We start from the raw sequence: 24,204 nt of genomic DNA, 5'->3' as shown, positions 1-24,204 counted from the left end.
AAACCTCAGTTAAGTAACAAGCACAAGCAAACACAAAATGGTAAAAGAAGCAAGCTTCAAATCAACAAGAGAAACAAACTAAAAACATCTCTCAAGAAGCATTAAATCTCAATCAAAACAAGAAAGAAGCTAATATAAGTTCAGGAGAACTCATTAAAAAGTTGACAACACTCAATCTCAGTCCTGAAGAAGTTGAATATGAAAGAAGGAAGAGTATAGCCAGAAAAGCAGAAGAAATGCTATATGACCAAATCTGTAGACTACAAGCTGCAAGTGATATAGATTCTAATGAATGGGAATCGGATTCATATTGCTCTGAAGAGTCAGCTGAAGAAAATTTCTTTGAAGGAGATATAGAAGTCGATATAGTTCACACGTATGCAGGACAAACATCAAGAACTAGTTCACTTGAATTATAATCACATTTGGCTAACTTGGACTTAACCGAGGACAATCAGGAACTTCTTATGCGAGATCATTCTAATGAGAGTACCGTTCTAGACATTGATGTACATATCTAAAACTTTGATACATCCATCATGACCCTTGAAACCCTTGAAACATCCCAACCTAAAGATCCCTTACCTCTAATCCACCCCGAGCTTATTGATTGGGAAAATGAAGGACATGCTTCTATTGATACCTTTCCAAATGACCATGCCATATCTATATATCTTAACGCAATCGAACCTGTAACAACTTTAACCAAGAATTTTAGCAACGCATCTTCCAGTCAAGTGGGTGTTAAATCTCCTAGTCGCAAAAGTGAAAATAAAGAAAACAATATCAGGTCTAATGCTGAAAACCATTTCTTGGTAACATTAGACCAAAAAAAAGTAAAAAGAAAGGACGCATCTAATGGTGAAAACCTCCTTGAGGCACCGGAAGATGGGATATTTGACACTTTACCTGAGCACTATCAAGAAAGATCAACCATTTTGATAGAACCAATAGAGGCATTTAACATTGGCACAACAGAGCAACCAAAGATTCTTCATCCAGCAACATCTTTATCAGAGGTAGAAATGCAACAATATGTGGAATTCTTCAAACGATGGCAAATCAATTTTGCCTGGTCCTATGCAGACATGCCAGGGTTAGATCCAGAGCTTATTATGCATCACTTGAATGTTAGCCTAGGAGCCAAACCAGTCAAATAGAAGTTAAGGAAAATGCATCCTCATATTGCTCTTTTAGTCAAGGCAGAACTAAAGAAATTACTAGATGTAGGATTCATCAAACCTGTAGCATATCCTCAATGGGTATCCAACATTGTTCCTATTTCAAAACCAGATAAAAGCATCAAAATATGCATAGACTTCAGAGATCTTAATAACGCATGTCCAAAGGATGAATTTCCTTTGCCTAACATCGACATCATTGTAGATTTAATTGCTGGACACTCCATGTTTTCTCTAATGGATGGTTTCTCCGAATACAATCAGATCAAAATAGCACCTGAAGATCAAGAAAAGATAGCTTTCACATGTCTATGGGGTACTTTCTGCTAGAATGTCATGCCTTTTGAATTAAAGAATGCAGGTGCTACATATCAAAGAGCTATGACAACTATATTTCATGACATGATGCATACATTCATGGAAGACTATGCGGATGACATCTTGGCTAAATCATACAACAGAGAAGAAGATATAGAGATACTGGAAAAGATCTTTGACAGGTTAGAACAATACAAGCTAAGGCTAAACCCTAAGAAATGTGCCTTTGGTGTTACTTCAGGAAAGCTATTGGGATACATTGTTTCAGCAAGAGGAATCAAAGTAGATCCAGCTAAGGTTAAAGAAATCATGGACATGACATCTCCCAAGAATATCAGTCAACTAATATCACTACAAGGAAGACTCCAGTCAATCAGAAGATTTGTGGCTCAATTAGCAGATAAATGTCAACCATTTACTCACCTATTGCACAAACATGCTAATTTTAAATGGGACCATCAATGTGAAGAAGAATTCAACAAGATCAAGGCATATCTTATGCAACCACCTGTTCTAATGTCACCAATTCCAAGAAAACCATTATTACTCAATGTATCAACTACCGAAGCATCATTGGGAGTTTTTCTCACACAAGAGGACAAGGAGGGGAAAGAATGAGCCATCTACTACATCAGCAGAACACTAGTGGGATACAAGGTCAACTATTCATCAATAGAAAAAGCATGCTTGGCAGTAGTTTTTGCTTCTCAAAAATTACGACACTATCTACTATCTCACTCCATTAAGTTGATAGCTAAAATCGATCGTCTGAAGTATTTGCTCAACAAAGCTACATTGATAGGACAACTAGCAAAATGGATCATGATTCTAAGCGATTTTGATATCAAATATGTTGACAGAAAAACTAGCAAAGGACAAGTCATCACAGACCAACTAGGAGAAACACCACTTCAAGATGACCATACTCTAAAGATTGAGTTTCCTGATGCTGATATCCTAACAGTCACAACAAAAGCATGGCAACTATACTTTGATTGTTCATATACACAACATGGATCAGGAGCAAGTATTCTATTCATCACACCACAAGGGCATACAATCCTGAAAGCATACAAATTAAGCTTTCCATGCACAAACAATATATAAGAGTATGAAGCATTGGTAACATGTATCAAAATGGCTGTAGAATAGAACATTAAACAACTTCAAGTCTTTGGAGACTCTCAGCTCGTCATTAATCAAATCAATGATGACTATCAAATAAAAGATGACAAACTCATGCCTTACAAAAAGATGGTGGATGATATCAAGAATTACTTTGTAGAAATAACTTTTGAACAGATTCCAAGAAATGATAATAAAGCAGCAGACGCAATGGCTACACTTTCTTCTCTATTGCAGACACAGGAAAATCAACAACGTTATGAATTCCTGGTAGAAGAGTTGTTTCATCCCGCCTATACTTGTCCTGATTCCCAAACCATCTGTCAACTTATTGGACATGATTCCTCCCACTATGGCCAAATCTACACATACCTGAAAGACAATATCTTACCTCTTGACTTATCAAAAAACCAAAAGATAAACTTTATTCGCCAATCCTCCCATTTTACTATCATCGCAAATACACTATTTAAACGAGGTCTAGACGACACTCTTTTAAGATGTCTTGAACAAGAAGAATCTGAGAAGGCCTTACATGAAGTCCATAATGGCATTTGTGGCACTCATTCAAGTGGTCTTACCCTTTTGAAAAAACTCATACACTTGGGCTATTATTGGCCGGCTATGGAACGAGATTCTTTTAAAATAGCAAGAACATGCAAACAATGTAAAATCCATGGGAAGTTGATCCATGTACCAACACAAGAACTTCATTCTTTAGCAACATCTTGGCCTTTCTGTCAATGGGATCTTGATCTAGTAGGAAAGATAAATCCTTCTTCATCTAATGATCACAAATTCATCCTTGTAGCTACAAAATATTTACAAAATGGATTGAGGCGGTACCTCTCATCAACATCAGAGGAAAACAAATTGTTGTATTTATCTTGAACTATATCATCTGCCGCTATGGAATACCAATGACCATTATCACTGATAATGGGTGACCATTCAAGAATCAGGATGTACAAGAGCTATGTGAGAAGTTCAAAATCTAGCACAGATCCTCCACACCATATTATCCACAGGGAAATGAACAAGTAGAAGCATCTAACAAAATTATTCTGAAAATCCTCAAAAAGACAATGAATGATGCTGGGAAAGATTGGCAGATTCAACTAAACCCTGCTCTCTGGGCCTATCGCACCAGTATCCACACGTCGATAGCTGCCACACCTTTCTCTCTTGTATATGGATCAGAAACCATATTGCCAATCAAAGTAGAGATACCCTCTCTACGTGTATCACTAAAAGGTCTCATCCAAGATAAAGAACAACAAGTATCTAGACTACAAGAATTAGAACTGATCCATGAACGAAGATAAAATGCCTTTGATCATTTAAAGGTATATCAACAAAGAGTGTGCCAGAGCTATAATCATAAGGTTAAACCACAAATCTTTCAAGTCGGAGAACTAGTGCTAAAAGAAAATCCATGCAACCAGGCGGATCGAGAAAAGAAAGGAAAGTTTGAACCAAACCGGTTAGGTCCATTTGTGGTCACAACAGTATTCGGATCAGGAGCATATCAATTATCAACACAGGACAAAGATCAACTCGAGGAACCCATCAATAGCATGCACTTGAAGAAATTCTATGTCTGAAAAAATCAGAAAAATAAAAAACAGTGAAAAAAAAAATCAAATATGAGAAAAAGTGCAATAAAAACAGATGGTGAAAACCTAGCAAACAGGCACTATTTTTCAGCTAGCTCTTCCATCTATTAGTTCATGCATTTTTCTGCTTGCATTCATTTTCCATCAGCGCTATTCATATCCATCATCAAGCATATGTACATACGCATGCATTGCATCTGCTCTCTCACCATGGTTTGGATCATTGGATATATCTTAACAACTTTGTTTCTAGGCTTGGGGCAAAATCCTGCACTTAGCTAGGAGCAAAAACTCTTGATCATTTTGAGCTTAATCAAATAGGTAGAACAAACAGTTAGACAACTCTTATCAATCGAAAACTAAGACACATCCAACATTGAACACAAGATCAAACTATCAACTATCAAGCTATCACGAAGTCAATCTAAGCACATCACACACCTTTCAGTGGATAATATCTTTTTGGATAATGATTGTAACATGATTGTTCAACTTTTCTATATTGATTTTTGCTATCATGATTTCTGAGTGACTCTAGGATGTCTTTGACTAGAGGAATAAGGAACGAACATAATATTTTTCTTGTTTGTTATCTAAAAATTAATGCAAATTTGTCTTGGGACATGATCATTAGAATATCATTGAAGACATTTCCGATTTGTGTATTGAAATGATTAATAATGCTTATTTTACGCAAGCAACTCTCAGGTCATCTCGATTCAATTATACCTCGATGCTTGTGCTAACTTGCTATATCAAAATCCAGGAAACAAGTGCTCAGGTCATCGTGGTTTAATTATACCATCGATGTTTGCACTCACTTCCCACATTTCAAAAGCTCAATGATGACAAAAACGCAAAATAATCCAATGACTAGTCCGGTCATAGTTTGCATTCCATTGCATTTGAGCTTGCATTTCATTCTTGCATGGGATCCTGAAAGCTCCTTTTATCCAAGGTTAAATCTATCGCGGGAATCATCAAAGTATCATCACAATTGTATACACAATCAGAATAATGACTCATATTTCTCTCATGATATTATCGACCTAGCGAAAATCTTATGCTATCTCCCTCAACAGAATCAACATCAGCATATCCAAAAAAATTTGCAACTCGATATCAACAAACTATCAGTTCTTTATCTAATCAACCTTATCAAATCAAATCAATCAATCAAACCTAATTGATTCTATCACGTCTTATATAGGATGTATCCTTCCTGAAACCAGACGATCCGATTCTATCATGTCTTATACAGGATGTATCCTTCATGAAACCAGACGTTCTGATCATGTCTTATACAGGATGAATCTTTCCTGAAACTAGACGTTCTGATCATGTCTTATACAGGATGAATCCTTCTTGAAACCAAACGCTTTGATCATCGTTGTCTTATACAGGATGAATCCTTCCTGAAACCAGACTAAAATTCGATCTTATCAATCTAATCAATCAAGATTTTTCAATCTTATCAATCTAAGCAATCAAGATAATCGAAGAACTCACACTTTCATCAAACCACAGTTGCAGAAATCAAATCAAATCTATCGGGATATCAATTTCGCAAAACTCAAAAGATCAATTATCTCAATTGATCTCTCGAGGGGGCATCATCGTACCAGAATTTAACAATCAAGAGCTAGGGCATCCTATCAAACCAATATCATCATCAGAATGAGATTATTCTTTGAATCAACATGTCATCACACCTCGCTTCAAAGAGGGGCAAAATGTATACACCTAAAAATGGTCTGAAGATAATTAATTAAATAAGCAATTATTTAATTAATCTCCCTCCCCAATTTAATTAAATTCACTAAGCAATTTGATTAAATTCTCCTTTTCATCTACTTATTAATAAATCTAAGGATTTATTTAATAGGTTCATTTCAATAATCCCCTTTGATTAATTAATTCCCCCCATCAAATTCATTTCTTCTAAAAATCCTTAATTAATTCAAACAAATCAATTATGAGTTGTTGAAATTAATTAGCCTTTTCCTATTATTTGGATTTTTAAATTCAAATTCTCCTAACTTCTACCACTCCTAAACCTAACCATTCTTAAACCTAACCCATTCTACCTACCACCATGTCCCCTTTCATCCAACATCTTCTAGAACCTTTGTGACACTTGTAACTAAGTGTTCCCTTTCATCTAATTCCTTCTAGAAGCCTCTTGACACTTGTCACCTTAAAGATGACAAATGTTCCCTTTAATCCAACCCCCTTTGCCAACCTCCTCCAATTTAACCATTGATATCTTCAGATCAATCTCGACTGTTGATTCTTGCCACCTCACCCCTAGCCTTGAAAATCTTATAAATAGACCTTATTTTGGAGCAATATGGATCCCATCTCATTATCATCTTATGCATTGTTACTATAGGCATCTAGCTTTTAGTTTATCATTCTTAGCAATGTTATCATGCTCAATTTTAGCTTAATTGCATCTCAATCTTAGCTCATTTTCTAGATCAACCATGAACTCATATAGCTTAATCATTCTATTCTTGCTAGATCATGCATTTTCATCATTCAAATCCTCCATCTAAGTGTAGACAAGTCACTGGAGTATGCATAATCAAATCTGAGAGCATTTTCATACTCGCATTTACTAGGAGGCAATAAGTCGATTAGCTATGGTTTTACATTTCATTGTTTTAATTTACTAACCATTGCTTGTAATGATTTATTGAGTGCATTATGTTTGCAAGTATAGGTACACTTCACAGAGCACGACAGTATCATATTTTGTACAACCCATTTTATGTATTGTTTTGATGGAATATGCAGGTCATTTCATTTTAGATTTTTAAAATTATGTTTAATTTATTATTTATACTAATATCTCGTGTTAATTTTTTTTTTTAGGGTACCTCGTCCGCGTCTAGGGCTCGTCCTAAGAAAAAGTATTCCTCAAAGACGCCAAAACATGGGAACAAGGTAATTGAACACATTTTTAGTTGTACAATTGTTTGAAAATGTTGAAAATCAAGTATTAGTTGGGGTTTGTAGATTGATTAGTATTTTTTGTCTATTTTACATGTACAACGGTCATTGAGCTATGTGGATTTGTTCAATGCACTTGATTCACCCATGGATCAAGAGAGGGGAGAGGTATGTATCTCTACTTTATTTTCTTGATTTCATGATTATATGCACACGTACATGTGAACTTGTGATATATTATAATCTTATAATTTTTTCATACAGGAAATATCCATACCTATTCCATCAATGGCGAACCCTCCTCTATGCACTAGAGAAGCATCTCAGGATTTGGTACACTTTTGTTTTATATGTAAAATTAATTGTTTTTAACCTACAATACTTATCATTATATTAATTGTATTTAATCTTTGAACATTTTTTGTATAGGTAATAGTGACAATTTCTCCATCGATGGTGAGCCATCCTCAGTCCATTGGAGAAGCATCTCAGACACAGGTACGTCATTGTTCTCTATATTATAGCTTTTAAGTGTTTTTGATATATTTATGTTAGTACATTGTATTAATTGTACATTTAATCTGCAATAGACCCCTTCGTGGTATGGCCATAATGCATATCCATTTAAGTATGTCTTCAAGAAAACTCCTAAGAGTGACAAGGAGAGGAGAGCGAAGACATTAGCTCCTAGATCAGTCGATGAGGTAATCTACATTTCAATTGCAAAGGAATTATATTTAAATGCATAGTTATGTTGTTAATTGTGAACTATTTTCTACAAAATAATTCTAACTTGGCTTTTGAATTGTGGTTTTGCAGCCGTCTACAGAGCTGTGTACTGCATCGAAGAGGCTTGATTTTGATGTTCCACCACAAGTTTAGGATCATATAGTGTTAGTTTTGGTCATAGAATGACCAATATATGTAGATATATTCTACATTTTTATTGTATATCGATTTGGACATGGCATATGCCACATTTTTGTAATACTTGTATTGACTTGGCAAACATGCCTTTTTTATATATATAAATGTCAATATTCGATCCAATAAATGTGTACAAAGTTTATTATTTTGTATTCGTTGTATTTTGTGGTTGTCCTTTTATAATTTTAATTGATCATTTGCCTATGTAATCAACAATATGAATATAAACAACAAAAATATATGATATTAAACATTGCAATCATGGAATATTATTCGATAAAATTTCTAAAATGTTGAATTAACCCTACAAAACTCCTTGTATTCAGTTCATTATTGTGTATTTGCTGGCTGTCCTTTTATAAATTTAAATGAATATTTGCATATGTAATAAACAATATGAATATAAACAACAAAAATCGACAATATGAATATAAACAACAATATGTGTTTGGTGCGAGAGCACCCTCACACTCGCAATGGTCAAATTGTGTTCGTCGTGTGCACAAATTGACATCACGAGTGCATCCGAGTGGGTAGTTTTACGTTAGACATGCCCCTTTTGTGCATCCCAAAGTGTCGGAACGTCGAGAGTCATACCATACCGGTGCGATCTCTCAAGTGCCCTGAGTCCAAAAAATTGTCAAAATTTGACAGACTGTTTCTTCAAATCCATGACACATATGGTCAATCCGTTTGAACCCATAGGGTCACATGAGGCTCCTTTACACTAGCCTATCTCGATTTTTGATGACTCGGAGCCATTTTCAATTGGTAGCATTTTTTCGCCTGCTGCAAAAACCGTTAGTTGCATGCAATGCAAAGTTGCAAGATTGGCTAGAATTGATTCGTTTCATCGTGTGCACAAACCAACGCCATGAGAATGTCCGGGTGGGAAGGTTTATGCTAGGCATGCCCCTATCATGCATCCTAAAGAATCAGAACATCAAGAGTCATACCATACCGGGGTGATCTCTCAAGTGCCATGAGTCCAAAAAATTATCAAAATTTGGCGGACTGCTTCTTCCAATCCAGGACACATATGGTCGATCCGTTTGAACCGTGGGGTCATGTGAGGCTCCTCTATAATGGCCTAACTTAGTTTTTGATGACTCAGAGCCATTTTCAATTGGTAGCATTTTTTCGCCTACTGCAAAAATCGTCAGTTGCATGCAATGCAAAGTTGCAAGATTGGCTAGAATTGATTCGGTTCGTTGTGTGCACAAACCGACATCATGAGCACATCTGGGTGGGTATTTTTACACTAGGAATACCCCTCTTGTGCATCCCAAAGCATCTGAACGTCGAGAGTTATATCGTACCAAGGCGATCTCTCAAGTGCCATGAGTCCAAAAAAATTTCAAAATTTGAGGAACTGTTTCTTCAAATCCAGGACACATATGGTTAGTTTGTTTGAACCCGTGGGGTTGCATGAAGCTCCTCTACAATTTCCTATCTTTGTTTTTGACGACTCATAGCCATTTTCAATTGGTAGCATTTTTTTGCCTGCTACAAAAATCGTCAGTTGCATGCAATGCAAAGTTGCAGGATTGGCTAGAATTGATTCAGTTCGTCGTGTGCACAATCTGACATCACGAGCGCATCTGGGTGGGTAGGTTTACACTATGCATGCTCCTCTTGTGCATCCCAAAGTGTCAGAACATTGAGATTCATACCGTACCGGGGCGATCTCTCAAGTGCCCTGAGTCCAAAAAAATATCAAAATTTGACGGAATGTTTCTTCAAATCCAAGACACATATGGTCAATCCATTTGAACATGTGGGGTCGCATGAGGCTCCTCTACAATTTCCTATCTCGGTTTTTGACGAATCAGAGTCATTTTCAATTGGTAGCATTTTTTTGCCTGCTGCAAAAGCCGTCAGTTGCATGCAATGCAAAGTTGCAAGATTGGCTGGAATTGATTTGGTTCATCGTGTACACAAACCGACATCACGAGCGCATCTAAGTGGGTAGTTTTACGCTAGGCATGCCCCTGTCATGCATCCCAAAGCGTCGGAACCTTGAGAGTCATACCCTATCGACGCAATGTAGAAGTTGCTTGACAACTTTTTTGACAATAATGACAATTTTTGCCCAAATTGTATCTAGTCTCAATCTATGACCCCTATGACCCGATAATGACTCAAATAATTCTCCATGATTATACAAGAATCAAGAATGCTCATGATTGACCAGGGACACATCACATATACTCAAAACATAGTCACAAAACATTGACACACAAAATAGTCATAAAACATTGTCACAAATTATTCAAAAATTTGACTCTAAATATGGTCAAATCAACTCTTGGCTATTTGATTATACAAAAAAATATCTTACAAATCATCTCATGGGATTTTATACAAAATTTGGCATTACAATATGTGCGATTCAGCTCATCGCCATTTTAATATACAAAATTTGGCATGTACATATGTACAGATCAGCTCATTGTCATTTAAATTTACAAACTTATGCCCCTAAACATGTAAAAATCAGCTCATGGGAATTTATATATACAAAAAATGAATATAGAACAATTCCTCAACAATTTATACAAAATTCTCAAAATCATTCTACTCTGAACCATAGAATCAATCAAGTGAGCCTTTAGGATCGACTCTAACCCATATTGTGTCAAGTATTGCCTCGTGGTCAGATTCATGAACTTTCCATAAAATCTTGTTATGAGGTCTACCACGATACTTCATAAAATGAATATTTGTTGCAACAATAAGGTTAGAGAAATGAAGAATATGTCTGTGTGTTTCAAAGTCCTCGAACAACCAAATATCAGAGTTCTTGATAGGATATCTTCGAAGCCATGTTCCTGTCATGACAACATACCCTATTGGGTACTCAATACCCTCTCCGTCAATGATTGTGGTTGTCAATTTTCTTTTTGGCTCAACACAAAGACACAAATAGTAATTTGTTCCTTCTTCATTGTTCTCTTCCGCAACAACTGCATACACATGACCTGCATTTTATAAAGTGTTAATTAATACCAAAAATAAAGTATGATGTACAACAAAATAAACCAAAAAGAATACTTGCAAAAAAATTAACTCAAAAAATCACCTGAATCCACTAGGTCTGATACATGGTCAAAATCCACTGATGTCTCCATTTGGCTCAATTGTAGTGCTTTGGGAATTTGATATGAATCAATGGGAACCAATGGTCTACAAGACCATTTGTCAACCCACTCTTGTGATTCATATTCTTCCCACAAACAATACATGCATGAAGAGCAAAAACATACCATCTGTCTCATATAAATTACCAGTGAACTTGAATTTGAACTCATAAATGAGTGCATGTCACTCAATCCTGCAATTGTACAACAATCTAGATAGTTTTAAATGTTAGATTCGGTGATCAACCAAAAATATCTATGAGCCATTGACGTACCTGGATTAGCTGGACCCATCATAGACTTACACCATTGCACAATTGTTTCTGCATCTATCAACTCAGCACCACCTTCGTCCTTCAATTCTTCTCTAGCTAGGACTCTTTTCACACATGCTCCTACATCATCATGCTCTCACTTACCATGTCCAGCCTCAGTGAAATTCCAAAAATGTTGTACACTTCTTGTCATATGCATCCTTGTCAACCAATAAAACATCCTTGCATTCTTGAATTGTGCGGTGCAATTATCTGACCATATTAGGTGTCGGTTGTATTGTATGTTCCTTTCCCTTAAACTATCATAGAAAACTTTAAAGCATCCTTGTACAAACTCCGATGAATGAGTATGATCATCACTTATGTAGAAGTGATACTCTCTTACAACCTTTCTATCCTCCTCTGTGTTATCACCTGCATGCATGAATGCTATGTGTACAAAAATAGAAACTTGTGTATAGTGATAATACATAGATTGCACTTCATTTTGAGGTTGTAGTGTATAATTTTCAGCGGAATCAATGATAGAGACAATGGTGCCAAGAGGAAATGTGTCCTTACATAACTTGAATTGCTCATCTAACCATCAAGCTCTATGTGTATGCATTATGTACTCATAAAATAGTTTCTCTTGAAACATTTTCATAAATTCAGCTACACATATATCATTTTTCACTAGCTTACATCTCTTCAAATCTTTTCCATCTTTAACTCCATATGTGATTATCTTGTATTTTTTGAAAGAAACTAGTTTCGTACCAATTTCATGTGTGTTCTTCAAATGTACGCATCTTGGTAAACGTTGCAAACCACCACATATAGCACAAGAACCTTCCAAACAAGGCATCTTATAATAAATGCAACCATCATGTCTATTACATAGCACACTTGAAATAAATTGTCTTACCAACTTATGAGGTGCTTGTATATTGCATTCCTGCAAAACATCATTAGTGTGCAAAGTAGAACAAATATGACGAAAAATATCATAGTGCATGGAAAATTCAATATGCATCCTACAACAACACGTGGTGTGTACATGATTAATCTTAATATAAAAAGGTTTTGTCATTTCAAAAAATCTTTGAGAAATTCTTATTTGAGGAAACTTTTGAAGGAATCTTTCATAAAATTTAGTTTGAGTCATATCCAAATAGTGTTTGGCATGTGGCTCACAATTTTTAGACCCAATTCACCTTCTAACAACATCTCTTTGGTTGGGCGAAACTCTTGTGTTGTCATGCCAAAAATTTTCAATTAATGTTCTTAGTGCATCAACAACAACCTTGTCTTTGCATGGTAGTCTACCCGAGAATGCCCAAAGAGAATTATTGTTAGGTTCCTCTATTTTTTCCCGCCTCTTTAATGCTTTACTTAATGTTGTTCTACTAACGTTTAATGACTTACTTGTTTTGCTTATCAAACGATCTTTTTTTATTTTATTGTTCATTATGGTTGATGTAATGACACGTTGAGTAGCATTAAAATCTTTAGTACGTGATTTTGAACCAATATCTTGATATGCATCAAATAGATTTCTCACAATAGTTCTTTCACTATTACTTTCAGATGATCTTAGGCCTAGAATTTTCATTGTCTCTCTAAAATTCAAATTTTTAATCATTTGAAGAATTAATTGACATCTTGCGGTTTGATTTAAGTTTTCAAAATATTTTTGCTATATTCTTTTAACCATTCTCCTACAAGTTCGTTCATTTATTTTATTGGGCATTGGCTTGAATATATTCTCATCAATGCCAATTAGATACTTTGGTTTCATACGAATGATTCTAGGAGGTGTTAACATCAGTGCATTATGTACATTCAATTCATCAAATAGAGAAGGTGTATGTTCATCATTTAATTGATTGTTCAATGCGGTATCTTCTTCAATTGCATTAGGTTCATACAGTAAATCAAATGTCTCTTATTCAATTGCTTTAGGTGCATTATGTTCATTTGGTAAATCGAATTGAGATGTTGAGGATGACATACCTTCTTCTCCCATTGTTCTTATGTCATGTAATTTCTTCATACATTGTATTTGTCTTTCCTTTTCAACCTCTTGTTGTTCCATCGTTCCATGCTTGTTCTTTCCCATGGTTGGTATCGGTTGTCCTAAATAGAATCATATTACATATATATGTAAACAAAAGTTCATAAACAAACAAATAACCATAAATATGCATCTTATCACTATTTTTTGGAATCAAACTATTAAACAATCACAATACTATGGATAAAACTAATAAGAACAACAATTCAATTATTTGAAATCATCAAAAAAAACAAAAAAATTCACTTACTTCTATGTATAAAACAGTGATAGAAGTGCAGACACAGTTCAGTTGGGGCCTTCAATGAACTCAAAAACTTCTTTTGAGGTCGTTGAGGCTCTTGGGAAGCTAAAACTATTTCTATGTACCACGTACGTGCTACATTAATAACCATGTATTGCCCTGTTAGTCCATAAAATGTTGGCAAGCCCAACGATATTTTTTTTCCCATTCTGTACTAATAAGTAGCACGTATGCACTCCTAAGCCTAAAAAATGTTATTGCAAGGTAGCAAATAATGGGCTCAGTATCCCATGCATGCTTACAAGTAATAAGTATCGCGTACACGCTCCTACGCCTTAAAAAATGTTTGGTAGGGCAGTGAACTAGTAGGTTCAGTACCTCATACGTGCTATTGGTAGTAAAAAAAATGTGAATGAAAAGGAAGGGAGGGAGAGAGAGGAGAGAGGGAGGGAGAGGGGGGAGAGTAGGGGGAGGGATAGAGGAGGGGGCGGAAGGGAAGGAGGGAGAGAGGGAGAGAAGGAGGGGGTAGGGAGAGGAGAGGGGGAGGGAGGAGAGAAGAGAGAGAGAGAGGGGAAGGAGGGAGAGGGAGAGAGATAAGGGGAGGAGGAGAGGGAGAGGGAGAGGAGAGAGAGGAGAGAGAGAGAGGGGGGAGGGAAGGTAGAGAGAGGGAGAGAGGTAGAGGGAGGGAGAGAGGGAGAGAAGAGGGGGAGGGTGGAGAGAGAGGGAGAGAGGGAGAGAGAAAGAGGGGGAGGGAAGGATGGAGAGGGAGAGAGGAGAGAGAGAGGGGGGGGGAGGGGAGGGGAGAGGTAGAGCGAGAGAGAGAGAGAGAGAGAGAGAGAGAGAGGAGAGGAGAGAGAGAGAGGTAGAGAGAGAGGAGAGAGATAGAGGATGAGAGAGAGAAGAAGGGATATGGAGGAAGGGAGAGGGAGAGAGGGAGAGAGAGAGGGGGGAGGGAGGGAGAGGTAGAGGGAGTGTGATAGAGAGAGGAGAGGGAGAGGGAGAGAGGGAGAGGGAAGAGAAAGGAGGGAGGGAGGGAGAGGAAGAGAGAGAGGGAGAGGGAGAGAGAAAGGAGGGGAGGAGGGAGAGGAAGAGAGAGGGGAGAGAGAGAGAGAGAGAGAGAGAGAGATGGAGAGAGAGGATGAGAGAGAGAGAGAGAGAGAGAGAGAGAGAGAGAGAGAGAGAGAGAGAGAGAGAGGAAGGTAGAGAGAGGAGAGAGAGTAGAGGAAGGGAGAGAGGGAGAGAAGAGGGGGGAGGGAGGGAGAGAAGAAGGGGTATGGAGGAAGGGAGAGGGAGAGTAGGGGGGAGAGAGAGAAGAGGGAAGGACGGAGAGGGGAGAGAGGGAGAGGGAGAGAAGAGGGGGGAGGGAGGGAGAGAAGAAGGGGTATGGAGGAAGGGAGAGGGGTCATAAGGGGTCATAGGGGGTCAGAGGGGTCATAGGGGGTCATAGGGTGTCATAACGTCGAATCCAGGACACAATGTGACCCTTAGAACACAATATGACCCCTAACAACATCTAAGGGGTCATAGGGTGTCCTAAGGGGTCATATGACACTATATTATCCTTTTAGCACACCATGTGACCTATAAAGACACCAAATAGTGTCCTAAGGGGTCATAAAACATCATATGACCCTTTAGAACACCATATGGTGTTGTTATGGGTCCTTAGTATCCCAAGGGGTCATATGGAATCCTATGACCCTTAGGACACCATATGGTGTTGTTATGGGTCGTATGGTGTCTTAAGGGGTCATATGGTGTCCTAAGGGGTCACAGGACACCATATGACCTCTTAGGAAACAATATGACCTCTAATGACACCTAAGGGGTCATATGGTGGGCTAATAAAATGATATATTAAATTTAAAGTTATGAATAGAACATCATACAATAGAACATTAGTAGTTTAGTTTGGATATAGCTAAGTTAGACCATTGTCAGCATAAGAGAGACTCCAAGTGAACAAACAACAAGGCTTCACTAAAAAGAAAGTGTAAGAGCTTGACCTAACCCTAAGAATACTACCTAAGTTGTAAAACATATGATGCTATTAAATTTGCAAGGTTATAGGACTGATCTCGATTGTGACTATAGGAATTACACACTTGATTTCTTTCATGGGTATGTACCATTCCAATCCATTGGACAAGTGATGATCATCATATAGTACCACTTCCATGCATACAACAAACTTTAATTTCTTTAGGTGATAGGCGTTGTGTAACAACATGGGAACTCTCGCATACCCACCACTATCATTCTCCAAGACATCATCTGTGTTACTCTCCCTCTTTCTCTTCCTACCAGTTGTTTCCTTCTGAAAAACATATTGCAGGTACTCTGACTCATCATGTTTCTTTGTTGACACTATTTTACACATCTGCTCTGCTCATTAAAAACACATTCAAGAAGAATATTGCTGCAGGTTTCCTTGTTTGTGATAGGGTTTGCCTAGCTTGCTCACACTTCACCTAGTTGGTGTTGCTCAATTCCACCAACCTCTCCAGGCCTAGCTATTCTCCAAGACCTCCAATTCCTTCCCAATCTCTTCTAGGACTTTCTCTTTGCCAATCCCAAGGTGTTTGCAATAAGTGTTTGACTAGGAACCCTACCATTTCAAAGTGTTTCCCATATGCTCAATCTTGCTATCTTGACAACAACTTGTAAATTTCACCCCCATACTATTGTGATTCATTGTAGAGGTGTGGAGGTTGGATTTACCATTGAATGAATTCAATTTTGTTCATTTGTGGTTTTGCATTCACTATCTTCCTTACCGATTTCACCAATTTGCCTAGAAATAGGGCTACAAGGATGAGCCCCAATTAGGCCCCCAAAATCTAGTTTGTAAGGGTTTTGAGGGAATTGGTCCAAAAGACCCTGTAACAAGGTTTATTTTTCTTCAATCACTCACCTAGCCCTAAGATATTTTTTGGGTTTTAGTCTTCCAACTTGTTGTACAGTGCCCTAACCCAAAAATGAGGGTTTGCTAGGGTTTCTAGGGCTTTAACCGACAGTGACTGTCCAACTTGGTGAAATGGGCATCTAAATGACTTGTCAAGGTTTCTCCTTGTAGTTTCAACTCTGTATGGACCTTATGAACCATCCCAAATGATTTGGTTAAGGTTCGGTATTCACCCCTACAGTACACATTCAACTTTCACCCTGTTTTCTCTAGCCGGGTTGCTCCTGGACTCGCCTAGAACAAGGTGGTAACCATGATGAACTCCACTTTCAGAACTCCTCTCTACATATTTACACTATACAAAGGGTTGTCTTCCATTTCCCAACAGGCTGTGATGGTAGCATGGAGGGATTTTATGGGGCAACCATTTTACATGAATTTGTTATTTACAAACCAAAACTGGTTGTTTGGAAACAAAATGATGAAAGTACTAACACACCCTATCTAAAAAGCATGAAATGAAACAAATAGCATTGTAACACACCAAATAACTACAATAAAAAACTAGATCAATGGATTCAATCCATTTGTGTTCACATTTTATGCAAAATAAGATAAAAACAGTGATAACATTCCGAAAATGAGTAGGTTCAGATTGTCAATCATACAAAATAAAACTTCCAACCTTGGTAACAATGCAAGAGGAGGTTTAAATAGTCTTACCCATGTGTGGAGGCATCTATTTAAATATGCTAACCCTAACTCCATCGCTAAGCACTTTAGGACCAAAGTTGTCATGACAAATTTTACAACTTTCCACATTTTGTATTTTCAACCTAAGCAACCTATTACAAGTCATTACTCATGACTTTTTAAACATTCCTAAGACTATTCTAAACCTCTCTAATGATTTTACTAATTTATGCCTCTTTTGACCATCAAGAAGGCCATTTACCTACTCAAACTACCACCTACTCACAAAGTGCAAACCTAGAAAGGAAACTAACACAACTAGGCCTACACTTGACTCAAAACAAACTTTATACACACACATTGGACCCTCCTATAGTCTTTATTAGAAACGTGACTTGGCTAAGGTCAGTACAAGCCAAAATCTTAGAAGGACTATGAGCCTAAGTCGTAGATGCTCATGCACCAGTTTGTCACGGTAATGCACCTGTGGTTCAATTTCAAACCCTATTCCTCCTATTCAATATACACACACAAATCCATCAGTTAATTTTCTTAGGAGATCATACATGATAAAAATAAAAGAGGAAGTTGCAGACAATAAATAAATTCACTTACTTCTATAGAAGTGCAGACATGGTTGCAGTGGGGTATGGAGGGAGGGAGGGAGAGAAGAAGAGAAAGAGGGATGGGGTATGGAGGAAGGGAGAAGGGGAGAGAGGGAGGGATGGGGTATGTAGGAAGGGAGAAGGGAAGAGAGAGAGAGAGAGAGAGAGAGAGAGAGAGAGGCACCTTGTATGCGTTTGAGAGGGGGAGACAATACACTTATATGTGTATATATACTTAATATATTATATATTATTATATACATACATACATATATTATATATTATATGTATATACACATATTATATATACAATATCATATTATACAATAGCGCGTACGCGATGTTTATAGTAAAAAGAGTGCATACGTGCTTCTTACACCATAAGTACCCCATACACGATTTTGACTATTTAGGCTTGGAAATAGGTCTGAATGACAAAGCTACAGTTAGGAATTTTGATTTCCCTCCATTTCTCTCATTTTTGAAATGTTTTATTTTATCAACCTAGTTTATTGACTTTGTCATCATCAGGTTTACACTTCATCAAGTGGGTATTTCTAAAATTGCCACCATATTTTCACCCATCTTCTGAGCTTTCTAACCATATAATTTTTTTTCAATTTGAACAACAATAACATATTATTATTGAATTTTTTTTACCAGTGTCTCCATAGTTGTCATAGACATAGGTGCACCATTTTTTTTAAAACTTTAGATATACTTATCCAAATTTTTAAAAAATTATATATTATTGTAGTGCACTTGATTCTTTACAATTTAAAAAATAAAAAAATTGTATTTTCGATTTGTTTAGTGAAACTTATGCTTCGTGCACGAACATGTACCTAATTTTCAGGATGTGCTCGATTGGAAAAATCATTAAAAAAAAATATTCAACAAAAAATTACAAACAAATACACATCTTCTTGTGCTCACTCTTAACTATCTTTCTGCCAAAGGATTTGTCAAAATACTAAATCTAACTATGACTTTTTTGATGCGCACGTCACACACTATGTTATGTTTTTCAAAAAAAAATTAGGATCTATTTTTCGTGCGCGAAGGATTTGACCCCCTTAATCTTATCCAATTTTGAAAAAGTTTAGTGGTTTGGAAACTAGATTCAGAGTACTACAATATTTGTTCTCTGATTATCTTCATATCTTGAGTGGATGACTTTCAAATTTTGCCTCCAAGTTCATGTTCACCTGATTTCAGAAAAAAAGTGTTCACTTATACCCCCCTTTTTGACCACCATCTTTGTGCACTTACCCATGAGTATGTATAGATAAAACAAAATTCATGAAGTAATCAAATTTCACGATAATTGGATATTTATAACTATATAGATATATATGTATATGATTGAATCAATTTCTCATATACATATATATATTATACTATTGTCCAATTCACAAAAGTAAACTCATAAGTACAATTTTTCATACATTTATACATATTTGAACAAAAAGAACATATAAACATAGGGTCAATATTCATTTTTGAATCACTTACACATTTCATCTCTTTTAACAATAAAGCATAATATTTCAGAATCACTCATGCAACTTAGATTTAACTCAATCACCGCTCAAATAATGCAATCAATGCACATGTATAAATATTTAAATCAATCTACTACTCACTCCAAATTCATCATTCAAATTTAAACAAACATTCAAATAAGGTCTTTTAAATCATCCATCATTACAAGATGCAAATTACAAATCCTAATGTGGTGTGTGAGAGATTTCATCTATTCTAACAAAATACAAGAGCTAAGACAACTCTACCTGAACCATGTTTTCGCCTTCATTTGCGTTCACCAGTTCCTGCATTCACTTGCAATGAGTTGCTCATTAGCAATGGCGATCCCAATTTGCAATAAAAATTATTACTGATCATTCAATTGTATATAAATCATTTCAGTGCATTCGATCTCCTATCTTATTTCATTGACAATTCCATTTTCATTTCATTTACGAAAAATAAACATTATTTTCCTAATTAAATAATTATGGAAAAATAGGGTTCGTAACATCCTTCCCCTCTTAAAAGAGACATCGTCTCGATGTCTTATTATTCTATCAATAAGCACATACTTTCTCAATATCATAAACATTGACCATACATTGTGGTCTCAAATCAAATATAACAAAAATAGTACCATCTATACTATCCAAATTTACAACATGTAAATCACAATCAGAGTATTCAAGTATTTCATGCATCAAGCAAATACTACTATAAGAAAACAAAAGATGAATATGACAGTCAATTGTCAGATCATCCTCCCAAATAGAACTATCATCATAATATCAGTCCCACTGGATCCAATACTAAGTGAAATCTTTGCTATGTAGCTTAACGCTACTCCGATCAAGAATTTGGATGTGTTCCACTAGCACCATTCCTGGATCCTATATCCATAAGCAACTGGATCCATAACTTCCAACACATCAAAGGGTCCCACATGTCTTGGTACCAACTTTGATGATTTCCTTGATAAAATAAAGCTCTTATGAGGCTTCTCCCTCAAAAGAAATTCTTCTTCAATAAATATCAGAAAGTACTGTTTCTATTATCATGGCTATTCTTGTCTGTCGACTATCTCTTTCAATATATTCTTGATCAATTTCATCTGCTTATTCATTTCTTTAAGCATATTAGAACCAATGATGATCCTATCTTTATTCTATCCCAACTGACAAATGTTTGTCATTTCTGTCATAAAGCATCATAATGGGTATCATTCCTTAAAAACGTATGAAAATATTTTATCGTATGCCTACTCAATCCAAAGGCAAATGCTTCTTCCATTCGCATTTCCAATCTATGTGATACATCAAAATAATTCTCCACAACCTGATCAACTCTTTTCTATTCGGTCATCTATCTAAAGATGTCATGCTGATTTAATCTAGTCTCCAAAGATATATTTAATATTGTCCAATTCCAAAATATCATCCAGACAATCCTATTTGATATTTCTATTTTTGAAACTCAATGCAATAGATAAGTTGAATGAATAAATGTCTTCACAAGATTCAATAATTCATCTTTAATTATATCCAAGTACAAAAAATGCAATATTTGTCAATCTGTTGACAATAACCAACTATGATATCATGCTTGTTCTTGCTCAAAAGCAATTATTGAATAAATTTCATATTGATTTCTTGCCACCTATACTCAGGTTTGATACAAAAGTCTTATTATACGATCATGCTCAACTATCTTTTCCAAAGTTCTTAGGTTCATCACATCTTTATCAACAATCTCTAGATTAACTAGATATTTCCAAATGTTTTAAATATGGTGCAATATTTACTTCCTCAAGTTTCCGCCTCAAAGTGAGTACATCCTTCATTGGCGTTCTTAATTACCTTCAAATTCTTATCTCAAATCTACCAAATCTCTGATCCAAAATATCTACTTTCAAAACCTCAATAATGTTTTTTCTTCCAAGTGATTCTGTAATAATTGTTATCTCAGGTTGACCTTATAGTACCCATGGTAGATAAAATATCTTGATCTATGAGAACCCATCATTTGACTTCCTTTTTTATTTCCAACTATTCCAACCAACTCAATCTACTTCATACCTCAAACTTCTATCAATCCATAAAATTTCCAAATTACTATGACAAATAACAAGGCAACAATGTCGACAGAAAATTTCCTAACATCATAACATATGTTATACAACTACTAGCACAACCTTATACTTAATTATCTCAAATGTGTTTTTATGCTAAAGACCAGATATTCTTGCATGTTCAAGACTCCAAAACTCACCTTTAACAAAAGACATCTTTCATGGTCATGTAATCTCGAAGGTAAGAACCAAGGAAGTAAGATCTCATATAATTGATGAACTAATTCAATTTTTTTTGTCTTTCTACTAAATATATATATAAATATATTTACCTTTGCAAGGCCTATCCTCTTATTCCACACATTGAATTTACTCAAACTAAAAATTACACAAACACATAGTATTATTGCCCTAACTGACACAACACCCATGCTTGATACACTCTCTGCTCTTACTCTCTTGGACATACTATCAGGGGTTCGCTATGAACATGTTAAGGAAGGAATGCAATATGCAACCAAAAGACAATTAAAATTTTAAACATTAGATCAGCCACCATAAAGGTTAAGAGAACAAGTGATCAATTTCAATAGTAAATTATAAAATGAGCATAATGAAACATGAAGTCAAGTGTGACCAAGGTCCACAAAATAGAAAATTGGTGACTCATCCATTTAGAAAAAAAAAATATATATATAATCAAGTCAAAAAGTCAAAACTAATCCAAAAATCAATGATCAAATAATTCATCAATAAACCAAATAAAGCATTAAATTGAATACATATCAAACGTACTGAGTGACTAAGAATAGTCAAATATGAAGGAGTGTTACAACAACTTGGGTATCTTTCCCAAAGTGTGCGAGAGAGAGTATCAAACATAGTACCTACAATTTCATGCTTGAAGATAAGGGCACAAAACTAGAATACAGAGTCCTATGAAGATTTCATCATATCATCCATAATTCCTATCCATAAAGTACCTACCTCATACACTATAGACATAGAATAATATCTTTCACAAGAGACAAGTTAGAATAATTATCAATCTAATAAATCAAGTATCTAGATTCTAATAACAACTATCATTTTTATCAATTAAGTCTCAACCATAACCTACTATATAAGTACCCAAATTTTACTCAATAAACTATCATCCGACAAATGTGTCCATTAAGTATTCCAATACTAGGAGATACTATTTTCCATCTATCCTGACACCATGTTGATTTTGCAAGAAAAATCGACTTTATTTATCGATTGTTCATAAATGATATCACCCAAATTTATATCTCTTCTCATGGAATCAATGGGGTATATCTTTTTGACTCATCTGAACTAAATATAGTTGACTCAATAGGGAGATACTCAAATAGATATTATTCGTCTATCACCTTAATAGACTAGTCCAACTATTCTTGTCTCCCAAGGGAATGGTAGGTGAGATTCCCGTTACCCTACACAGCTTGGTTAGCTATTTCTTCTCTCTTGGTTTAGAAGTTGATTCCTTTCTTCTGTCATCCTAGAAGTAGACAACTGCCTTCCTTGACCTTATATTTCTCATCTTGAATATCCTCAATTCATTTCATAGTAGGAGGGAAATATTTCTTCCTTAATCAACCATCCTCCTCTTCTAGGTTGTTGTCATCAATTCACCTTGTAAAAGATTTGTGCTCCTTCTTAATTTGCAAGTGTCATGCGTCAGATATCCATTAGCAATTTTGTTAATCACATGACTTCATTCATGAAGTAGACTCATAGGCCCTAGAGTTATAAACTGTGCTCTGATACCAAATAGCCGAAATCGAGCTAACTTCAATAATAGCCGAAATACTCTTTATTCTTAAATAAACTCATAAATCAGTTAATAAGTCTATTTCATTCCACTTTTCCATTCATAGCTTCAATTGATCATTCCATTTATATCGTAATAAAAATGAATTTCTATAAAAGATAAAGATTCTTCTTTCAATAAATCGATAAAAGTAGTATCTCAATCATACAATACTTAGGCATTTCAAGTTGTTGTAAGTTCAATAACAAAATAATACAAAGTAAAGGGTGAGATGCATTCGTTGATCTGCAACCCAAGCTATCGTCAATGCAATCTTTAGCATAAAGATGAGAACAAGATTAAGGCGCTTTTTCCACCCAACCTTGAAGTTTACACTTCCTGAGAATTCTTAGTCAATCAAGAATACCCAACCCTGCACGAATTGCTTAGCAAAAAAATTTGAATGACAAGATTGAATCTGGTACGTGCTTAGATTATACATGCAATTCATTTTTCTAATTCCATAAAGAAACATGCAAGATCAATCAAGGATGTGGTAGAGAGTATAAATAAAAGAACTCCATCTATTTCAATGGTTTATTCAATTTGATTACTCGGCTGAGTATAATGCCATGCATAGCAAAAATAGATAGTTCGGAAAAGGAAACTATCCTCTCTATAATCCACATTCGGCACCCGGCCTGGAAGGTAACTTTCCACAAACACAAGCCTATCTAGCTTTGTTCACATAAATCTCAGAATAAATATATACATATGTTAGGATTCCCAAAG

Source organism: Cryptomeria japonica, chromosome 7, assembly GCF_030272615.1.
Source record: "Cryptomeria japonica chromosome 7, Sugi_1.0, whole genome shotgun sequence".
In the NCBI taxonomy this organism is placed as follows: domain Eukaryota; kingdom Viridiplantae; phylum Streptophyta; class Pinopsida; order Cupressales; family Cupressaceae; genus Cryptomeria; species Cryptomeria japonica.
The sequence above is the reverse complement of the archived record's forward strand: the minus strand, read 5'-3'. Positions refer to the sequence as shown.